The following is an 11,320-nucleotide window of genomic DNA, read 5'->3' on the forward strand; positions in this document are numbered from 1 at the left end:
TAGCGAGTGTTTGTTGTTTGATTCTTAGACCATTTCTTATGCCTTTCCAAAAAGAAAAAAGAAAAATCAATACGGTAAGAGACACGCTCACACATACATACACAGACTCCACTGACTCAGCAAATGAGGATCAGTTGGTCAGAGAATCATTTCCCTCCACAGCATGAAAACAAGACTATATAAAGCAACCATTCTATCATGTGTGGAAAAGAAACGCCAAGAATGTGGAGCTAAACAAGCAGAAAAGCTGTATTTTAAACCCAGCAAAGCACCCTCATACTTTTTAAAGCATAAAAAAGCCAAATACAATAATGCAACAGGATTACGGAATATAGCCTTCTGTTTTTCACACATCTCCAACACCTTTTTATGCGCCTTAAAATAAAAAAAATAAAAACGTCGGGAATGCTAGTATTTATGTACTCCAACACACTGTCATATACTCCCTGTGCATGTTTGGGACTTTTGTTATATTTCCTGTCTTGTGTGTTTGTAGTCTATGTTTGTAGTCCTTTGTAGTTTTCCCTGTTGATTAGTCTCCCCAGGTGTGTCTTGTTCTCTCGTTATCTTGTTAAGCTTGTTTGCCCCGTGTATATATAGAACTTGTGTTTTTATTGTGCTTTGTCAGTCGATGTTTGGTGTCCCAGAGCCGCCTGCTCTTCCAGACATGGCCATGGAGGCCGTCATAGAGCTGCCTGTCTACCCTGATGCAACCATGGAGGTTGTCCTTGAACTGGTTGCCAACACTGACTTGACCACGGTTTTCTGATCCGCTGTGGGGATCTTCAGCACCGCAGCCCTGGCCACCTGCTCTGCCATCCCCGCCCCGGCCACCTACTCAGCCTTAGCCACCTTTTCAGCCTGCTCCGCCCTGGCCACCTGCTCAGCCTGCTCCGCCTTGGCCACCGGCTCTACCTTTTTCCCCTGGTCCTCCTCCTCTCCATGAAACTGGCCCATCATCCCTCCCACTGTTTCACTTCCAGTCCACCATCCACCTGAACTTTTGTTTTTGGGGTGTTTCTTCCTGTGAGCATCTGGAAGCTGCTCTTACGGGTGGGGGAGGGGCTCTGTCATATACTCCCTGTGCATGTTTGGGACTTTTGTTATATTTCTTGTGTTGTGTGCCATGTTTGTAGTCCTTTGTAGTTTTCCCTGTTGATTAGTATCCCCAGGTGTGTTTTGTTCTCTCTTTATCTTGATAGGCTTGTTTGTCCCTGTGTATATAGGTCGTGTGTTTCTCTTGTGCTGTGGGAGATCGGAAATCTGAGATTTCAAATAAGTTGGCACGTGTGAGGAAAAGTGTCCCAGGAAGAAATTGGAACATCTGACTACTGCTAAAAGCACCAAATGCGATTGTGAACGAGTGTGATGTTTTTACACAACAGTTCAATAAACAAGAATATTGAGTAACTCACAATATTGCCGGGCACAATTTTGCTAACGTAGCATCAAAGCCACAGCAGAACAACCGTGTCTCCAAGGAACAATAGTAGTGTTTTGTTCCTGAATGAATCAGTGTTGGGTGAATGATTCAATGACTCACATGTAAATGTAAGTTTTTGATCAACATTTTCCACTTCTGATTTTTTGATCCATTTCACACTTTGTGTAAAATTACTATTGAAGTAAAATAATATTTGCATAGTTATCGCCAAAGATCGCTCTATTTTACTCGCTCTATTATGCTGCCTCAGAAGTCCGAAATCAGTTTGAGGTACTTTCATGCGCAAAAACACACTGCCTAAAAAGTCATTGCCTGATGAATGAGTTTTGACTCATTCATAATGACAGTCACTTGTCGCCACCTACTGGTGTAACAACATAACCTGCAGAAAGAATCACAAAAAAATCCCCACCTCGCCGTGTTTCAGAAAATGGGCAAGCACATGCATGGTTTTTATATAGAACTAACAAACATCATCTACTGGTGGGCAATGACATGCTTGAAAAAATACTGTCACTTTTGTTGACTCATTAAGCTCGAATCAGTGAAGTTATAGGCGCCAGAAGGGACAGGTTCAACATAACATAATTCAGCAGGCAACAAAGGATCTTATTAAGATGATGATGCCAGATCTCTCTCATTTAATGAGATTTTACACCATCAACTGAAATTGATGCCGGTACATCTTCAGAAAACTTAGAGTAAAAAATAAATGTAGTTCTACCATTTAAGCAGACGTTGTTAAACTACTACAATACTGGTATATATACATATTTTCCAACATCCACATAACATTATGCATTTGAAAACAACTGATTAAAATCTACCTCATTGTAGTGAATTCAAGCTACACATTTCTTGTATCAGCTAATTCATACAATGGGAATTAAACCTAACACAGACATATAATGAATACACTATACTTGTGTCAATTTTAGTTTATAGTGTAAACTACATAAAATGAGAGACCTGGCATCATCGTCCTCATCATCATCATCTTGTTCATGCACAGAATTCTAACCTGTCCCTTCTGGCTTTAATGACCTCACTGATTTGAGCTTAATGAGTCAACTAAAGTGACAGTATTTTTTTAAGCTTGTCATTACCCACAAGCCTATATGACGTCTGTTAGCTCTATATACAGATCACACAAGTGCTAGCTCTTTTTAACCTGTACCTGTCATGTGTTCAGATGGAAAATAATATCTCCAGTGTAAATAAAGGCTTCAAATTAAAACTGAACTCATTGTAACCCAAGATACACCCAGTGGTTAACAACATAGCCTATCCGTCAATGAAATAAATAATTCATATCATTGGAAGAACAAATATGATGACAGGCTCTTAAACGCCATGCTTTCTGGATGCTCAATTAGCCTTTGGAGACCTTGACAGCTAAACTAATTAGGAATCTGCACAGCCAAACCCATGACGGATCAGTGGCCAATGATGTACAGCTATCACCAAGCACATACCAGCAAGCCACTTCAATCAGCTCGGTGGACTGAGTCATCTGAATAACTGAAATGATACTTATATTGAGAGTTTCTCATCTTCATCCAACAGCGGTCATGTCTGATGTCCTGGCCACAAGTTGATTTAACTCAAACAACAGGGGCCTGAAAGCTAGGCATGAAATCCATCTGTTAAAATAGTGCATATCTGTGAAAAGCACTTCACACGTTCTCCCCGTTTCATCAAACACATGGTGCTTTTCAAGCACGCTGCCACGGAAGACAACCAAGAGACAGCAGACGAAAAGAATTAATAGCGATCTGGCCAAATCTTCTGGCCCAGTAAGAGCAAACAAAACTGAAGCTCTCCGTTATCTCTCTTTCTCCCCGTGCATGCATTAAAACAAACAGCAAGGAGATAACTGAGATGTTTTGATAAACAGGTTCTCAGAGCTTTGGACGTCCTAGCATGCTGCAAGCAGCGTGCATTTCTTGTGAAACATCATGAGCATCCTGTAGATAACATTGCACGCCTTTGATCCAGCTTTGTCCCTCATCATCTACAGTAGGCTTATTTACAGATGTGATCAGGCACCCTGTGGAAAGATCTGCCATTCAGCTCTCCAGATCAATACAGTATTCACTCCTAATGGAAAAAACTTTGTCACCTCCTTTCCAGCAATGTGAAATACTCACCAATGAATGCCTTTGTAAACAATTGTCTTGACATATTGGCACACTGAGAGCGTAACATCACTTCAAGAACAGCACTTGAACATGACTGCAAGGTTAAACAAGACTTTTAATTAGTGTGAAGAGCTTTAAACCTCCACCCCGGATCTACAGCAACATCCAATGTCTACAATCAACACAACTTACTGCTTCATTGCTTATATTTCTGCACTAAGAGCAAACTATGACAAAGTAATAGTTGAAGGAATATCTTGATATCCTATATTCAGTTCAACACTGCTGGAAGTGGACCAAACTGAGCTTGTGGGGATGTATTGGTAGACCTCATGGCATTTGAAAGGATTTTTTAATGTTCGTTCAGCAGAAAATCTGGGTTACTTTAAAGGAAGTATCCCAAATTCTCATTTAGTTATACCAACTTAATAACGTTCTCAAGGTGAAAAGTAAAGACCTTTGGAAATGATATGCATATTTACCTGGTATGCACTGAGGAGCCTAATTTAGGCGTTTAAGAGAAAAAATAAATCCTTATCACGTACTTATTTATTCCCAAATACACAAAAACACTTTCCACTCACCCACCTTCCATTTCAAATTTGGGTCAGTCTCTTCAAATGAGCTGTTACCACAATCTATTGTTAAACTGAGAACAGTAAATGCTAATGCTCTTTTTCCTCTTTATTAAGCACACTGAGGCGGGTTTGTTGGAATTGCAAACTGTGCTACATTCTTCCATTTTAACCAAAATAACACTCTTCTTCAACAGACGTACAGAACTGAGCCAACCTGAAATAGTGCATTACCCCGCGAACAAACAGTGAGTGCAATGGAATGACATTGTACTCACCAAATGATGTCCAGGGAACAAACGCTCTCCTCTCCCCGCTTTAAATCCGAAATTCAGCTGGATAAGAATCCTGCGTTCATGCCCTGTTAAGGTTATTTAAGAAAATTAACTGTTCTCTGGATGTTGACTCAGTAAAGAACAAGCATCGGCTGCTGAAAGGCAACGGAGGCAGAGCGCGCGGTGATGCTGCCTTTTCTGTAGCACAACCATACCAGCCTTCATCCACACACATACATACACGCGCAGGTCTCGCGCTATATTCATTCACAGAGCACCATCTTCTGGCTGTATGTAGCCTACATGCTTTACACACCTGTTCTTTATTTAGCGTAAATGTTAACTGATACACTTTTTGATTTATTTCTTACAGTATTACGGATTTATGCCTACTCTCACTGTAGAATTGTGTTTTATGGTCTTTTGATAAAAAGTATTTTATTTATTACATTTATATTGTGATACCCCTTACTATTATTTTTGATTTATATTATATTAGGCTATATTTAATTTGTGTATTTTGTACGATGACAATGTGCTTTAAATATAGCGTATATAGACGCCAATATATAGATATAGATGACAATGTGCTATTTGCACACCTTTTAAACACATTTGATTTTTGTCACAATAGATAAACGCGCTCTGCCACCCACGCATGCGCAGCGAGGTCTTTCGAGTTCAGGTGACATCATTCTTTTGGAGCTGAGAGCGGCGTCTTTTGTGCACAACACATCCATTACTACTCTGCGAAAACGTGGTTAGAAGTCTTCTCTTTTAAAAGAAAAGAAAAGAAAAGAAAAGAAAAGAAAAGAAAAGAAAAGAGACAATGTAATAGCATATAACGTACCCCATATGGTGTGAATATTCAAGAGCTTTTTCGAAGCCAATACGTTAATGTATGTGCTCACTTACATCTACAGTGGAAAATATAGCCTAATTGGAATAGAACTGAATAATTGGAGTGAAAAGTATGACGACTAACCTCGGTCACCTCTCTTTCTATGTCTTATATGTCTCTTTCTATGTCTCAAGCGCCATCTCTTGGTCGTTGTGCATCTGCCACAGTGTTTTGTTTTTTTGTTTTTTTTTAATGCTTGTTGTTAATGCTACAGTAACAACAATTATCATCATTGTCATATAACAATAAAACAATACGCCAGAGTCCAACAGTCTTTCAGTCCAGATTAAGTGCCAAGTCCTTAAACACAGCCACCGTTCTCATATTACAGGTTTTTAGAACATCCAATAGAGTCGAAACACATTTTTATCTCATATTTAAATCTCAAAAAAGAGGTTTGCACTTTGAAAATTTACATTTATAAATGTGATATTTGGCTAACAGGAAAATAAGGTTTATAAAAAAATAAATAATTTTTTTTTTTGACATTCATGAAATTTCTGTATGTAAATTTAAAATTTGGATTCCCATAACATTTAATAAAGTTACAAATGTCACACCAAATGTCAGTGTGTGAGAGCGATTCCAAAATAAATGTAAAGTAGTTTCAGGTTTCTCTGAACAAAAAGAACAGAGGGTATTAATATCATTCTTAAGTCTTCTGAGAGAGCACATATCTGGGTAAAACCTAGGAATTGACTTAAAGGCTATTTCTCTCATTTTGTTAGTCATCAGATACTTGTGAGGTAATGTCCAAACTTTTTCCCAGGGAATGTCACTTACAAGTCTATTCCAGTAAGAAATTACATATGGCATAGAAAGAGATTCCTCCTGAAACAAGACTCTAATTTTCTTGTTTCACAGTGTCAGTGTGTGGAGTAGACTGTCCGCACCACAGTTTACAGCAATATAGGTACTGTAAATAGCACATTGTGCAACACTTAGCCTATAACTGGTCAACAGTTTCACTCTGAATATGAGTCACTTTGGGTGGACCCGTCTCTGCAATAACAAAGTGTTTCTAGAACAGACTGTTACTCGATGGTGCAATATGTTCCCAGGCCAGTAGGCTTATAGTTCTGAATAAAGTGATGAATTATCATTATCAAAATGAATGAATATTATTTTTTATTGTCATAACGACACAAAAATGTACGAGGAGGACAACTACAAGAACATTTCTCCATTTCTCACACAGCTCAAAGAAATTGGCCTGACATTCACATTAAATGAACTAAGCAAATGTGGGATAGTTTTGTTCAGTTTCTGAATACATAAAAGCCTTTGCTAATTTAGCAAAGGCTTTTATGTATTGCCCCAAACTGTAAATGTTTGGAAAACATGTCGCTTTTTTCTACTAGCATGCTCTTTCTGCAGGATGCGTCATTTCGCCAGTAGGTCGGCGACAAGTGAGTCTCACTCAACAGATTCGTTCAACAACACAGAATTATTCAATAACGAAACACACCATAATGGCTGCGTCCGATACATACTCTCTTAGGTACTTATTGTGATAAACAACTGCTAAAAAAAGTACAAAAAGTATAGGCTAAAAGTATTCTAGCCTATATAGTATAGACCAGGGGTACTCAACAGGCGGCCCGCGGGCCGCATCCGGCCCGTCAGCATTAAATTTGTGGCCCGCATCATGCTACATATAAATGTATTTTTTTTATAATTTGCGTTCAAAATTAGCGTGAATATTACTTCGTTTTTTTACACGTACACTAGTGTAGGCGTACAGTGCGCGTGACGCTGTAATCATCAGCAGAGAACGCGTATAGTGTACGCGAGCAGCACAGTTTTTCTAACCGCAAAGAACAAAACTGAAGGCACATAGTTTTTGCACTAATTTAGTTTGTCCACAAGGTGTCAGCACTGAAACGGGCTGTTGTTTCAGTCTGAAAAGAAACGAAGACAGAACAAGAGTAATAAAAAACACAACAGCCGACCGTGTTGAAGAGCGCTCGTTTTAGGGGATTAAAAGATACCCGCAACTCTAATTTTAAACAAGTACAAAGACATTTTATTGTAACTATTTGAGCGAAAAAGACTAGGCAAGCATGAATCTCTCTAGTGCGCATGTGTCGAGCACTTTGTGTTCGTGAACGCCATCCAAGGCTCGAGACTGTGCGCGCAAGTAAAAAACAAAGTAACCTTATTTTTCCATGATGAAATGCAGTTGACATTCCTCAAACTTTGCAGTGTGTAAGTTGCCGAGCATCATGAAAAACAAACCTTTTATTCTTAATAATGTCAATGTGTAATAAACAGAAAGCAAGCAGCGCTCCCATAGATCTGTCATCACATCATTGAGCTAACGGAGAATATCCTATTTATCATGTTTACAACGTTGGTTATAGTTAGATAATTCATAAAATTGTGATTGAACATTAAAAAAAAAGATTTTGGATTCTGACAAAATTAAAAGGTAGGTTATAATAATACAAATAATAAAACATTTATTCTCTGAGTATAAATACGTGCTATAAAAAGTGTTTAAAAGGTGCAATGGAGTATAAAAAGACTATAAAAATTGCAATGTTTTTTGTCTTACGGACAAACTCTCATCAGCCAGTGAACAACAGCCACACCTTAAATTTATTGTGAAAACAATGCAGGCATTTCAAATGAACAAGGATTTCTTTTCATCAGTTTTTGTTTCTCTTTATGCATTTGTACATTAAGAATACAGCAAGACGAGCTATTAATCATTTTTTTAAATGCCATTTATCATGTTCATTGACACTTTAAAAAGGACACCATACTATTAAGATTTAGCTAGATAATAAACTGCACTTTTAGTAAATAAACAGTAAAATATTGTCTTGAGTAGGCCTAAATAAAAGTCTTACGATCCAAGTTATAATGTGTGGCCCTTCGCGTTTCATTTGGTTAAAATGCGGCCCTCTTGGCCTCTGAACTTGAGTACCCCTGGTATAGACCTTATGTAGCCCCGCCCCTTTTCAGCGTTGCCCTCGTTGTCTTTTGACTTCCGGTTTGTATTTCCACAGCGATATTACATTTATGAATGAACTGCTCGTTTTAAAATCTTCCCGATCTACTGACATTTGTTTAGACATCTGCTTTAAACATAACAATGCTCATGATAACTTTCATTAACTCTACAGCAAGTAAATCCACTTAACCAACTAATTATTCTTTGACAGCAATGCCATAGAAATGTACAGAGCTACCGCAAAACGGAAGTTCAAAGACAATTTTATAAAGATGGCGGCGCGCTTGTTTCTCTGGTAAATAAGGTCTTTTTTTTTAACGTTTTTTTTTTTTTTTTTTTTAAATCTGTACGATACAAAGAATAAGAACACAACAAATAGAGTCATTAATGCAGAAATATCAGATAAGACAAGAGCAGACCCAGGGGGAATTTCAAATAAATACATTAAAGATAGAGCATAACTGAATGGTTTTAGCAGCTGGTAAATAAGGTCTTTTTTTTTTTTTTTTTTTTTTTTTTTTTTTTTTTTTTTTTTTTTAATTCAAGAATCATACAAATATACAAACACCTTCAGGAGAACATTGGAATTAGGAAATAAAAGACATTTGTATGTAGAGACAAATATCTAAAGGAAGTGTTAAGAATCATTTACATACATATGAAGAGGACACATAACAGAAAAGGACAAAAAAAAAAAAAAAAAAAAAAAAAAAAAAAAAAAAAGGAGAAATAAGGGGATAAATACCATACATTTATGGGGAAACAATACTAAAATAAATAATTAAAGGGGAAAAAATAAATAAATAAATAAAAACAGAGAAAGCTGATTAAACTTGACCATCAGAGCCATCACAAAAGAATTGTTCATATAGCTTTAGGAATCGATCACATTTTGCATTACTAGTTAACCTAAAAGATTTAAGCAGCGAGTCTACCTCAATCAAAAAAAGTGAGAAAGTAGGAAGTGAACTCATAAATTTCTGTTTATGGATGAAAAATTTGCCAAGCAAAATAAAAAAATTGAAAATATATTCTTTAGATTTGTTAGAATCAGTGTAATAACAAATAATATCTTTCAAATTAAAAAACTGTGTGTTAATGGGGGTATTATTTAAATGTGAGTATAAGTTAGACCAAAACTTTTGAACCAATTCACATGAATAGAATAAATGTATTAATGTTTCGTCTTCATGACCACAAAATGAGCAAGTACTAGGAATATCAACATATTTGGATATCGTTGAATTAACCGGGTATATCTTATGCAGTATTTTAAAGTGGACTTCTTTAGTCTTATTAGGAATGAAAAATTTATAGGCTAACAACCATGCTTTTCTCCAGTTGATATTATCAATTAGGGCAGCCCAATGAGATCTGCCTCTAGGGCGAATTTGGTCTCTTTTCTGAAAAATTTGTCGGATGTGTTTATTATTACATTTCTTGTCATAAATGCTAATGCCATCCAATAACAAAGCCGACTCCTTTGTATCTTTCTGGTTGTACAATATGTGGCTCTTAACCAGTTGCATTAGACCTGTGGGAATAGCTTTAATCACGGTATTATATTCTTTAAAAGGAATAGGGAAGTCATGGACAGTCATAAAACATTCATAGGACAAGATATTACCGGAATTGTCAAATAAAGAAAAGATATAAGTTAAACCTCTATTAAACCAATTGGGGAAAAAAAGAGATTTGTTTCTAACAGTTATATTCATATTATTCCAAAGAAAAGTTTTGTGTGGTGAAAAATTGTGGATGTAACACAATTTCCATGCAAGAAGAGCCTGCTGATGGAAATTAGATAGTTTAACCGGGAGTTTATTATACATATAATTACATTTTAAGATAAAAGGTAGGCCTCCAATTTTGTTAAATATATAATTAGGAATAAAAAACCATAAAGAATTTGGATTTATCAGACATCTTTTAAGCCAGTTTATTTTAAACACATTAATAATGTTATGAAAATTTAGTACTTCTAGTCCCCCATCACTTCTACAATTGGAAATTACTGCTTTTTTAAGTTTATGAGACTTGTTTTTCCATATAAAGTCAAGGAAAATTTTATTAACACCTTTAGCAGTAACATCAGTCACATATAAAGAGAGTGAAGGATACACGAAGCGAGAAAGACCTTCTGCTTTAGAGAGAAGAACCCTACCATAAAGAGATAAATCTCTTTGTAACCAAAGATTAAAGATATTTTGGGTTTTCTTAATCCGACTAGAAAAATTGAGTTGCTGTCTGGCTACTAAATTTTTAGTTAGATAAATACCTAAATACTTTATTGTGTCTTTGACTGGAATACCATTAATTAACGTGTCGCCGCAATCATGCAGGGACATTATTTCACATTTGGACATATTTAACTTTAACCCAGAAGCATACGAGAACTTTTTAACTATCTGAATGGCATTAGAGATTTGATTTTTATCCTTTAAAAAAAGAGTGGTGTCATCAGCCAGCTGTGAAATTTTGATTTCCCTATCAAAGATGGAGATACCTTTTAAGTTCTGATTGTGCATAATACTCAATGATAATAGCTCAGTAACCAAAATAAATAGAAAGGGTGAAATCGGGCAACCCTGTCTGACACCACGCATTATAGCAAATCTTTGGGAGGTGTGCATATTGACTATGATGGAACTACTTATTCCTTTATAAAACATTTCAATTATGTTAACAAAAGAGTCCCCAAAACCAAACAGTTTGAGAGATTGCAGGAGAAATCCATGTTCAATGGTGTCGAAAGCCTTATAAAAATCTAAGAAAAGAATAATGGCTTTAGAGTGCACAAAATCAGCATAATCCAATAAATCTAAAACAAGTCTTATATTATTACTAATATGCCTACCTTTGACAAAACCTGACTGCGTTTCCGCAATAATTTGATTAAGCTTAAGTTTCAATCTATTAGCATATGCCAAGGCTAAGATCTTATAATCAACTGTTAAGAGTGTAATTGGTCGCCAATTATCAATTAAGAGAGAATCTTTTTCAGGTTTTGGAATAAGAGAAATTA

The 11,320-nt window shown here is 36.4% G+C and overlaps 1 protein-coding gene across 1 annotated transcript in view; it reads right to left on the bottom strand.

Moving 5' to 3' along the window:
• Positions 1-4,679, bottom strand: part of ctnnd2a (catenin (cadherin-associated protein), delta 2a) — a 358,882-nt gene extending 354,203 nt beyond the window's left edge. Inside the window, 1 exon segment of the mRNA XM_048175121.1 lies at positions 4,439-4,679. The gene's annotated coding sequence lies outside the window, so the exon portion shown is untranslated.
• Positions 4,680-11,320: the final 6,641 nt, after the last annotated feature.

The sequence above is a fragment of the Megalobrama amblycephala genome, linkage group LG22, assembly GCF_018812025.1.
Source record: "Megalobrama amblycephala isolate DHTTF-2021 linkage group LG22, ASM1881202v1, whole genome shotgun sequence".
NCBI lineage: Eukaryota > Metazoa > Chordata > Actinopteri > Cypriniformes > Xenocyprididae > Megalobrama > Megalobrama amblycephala.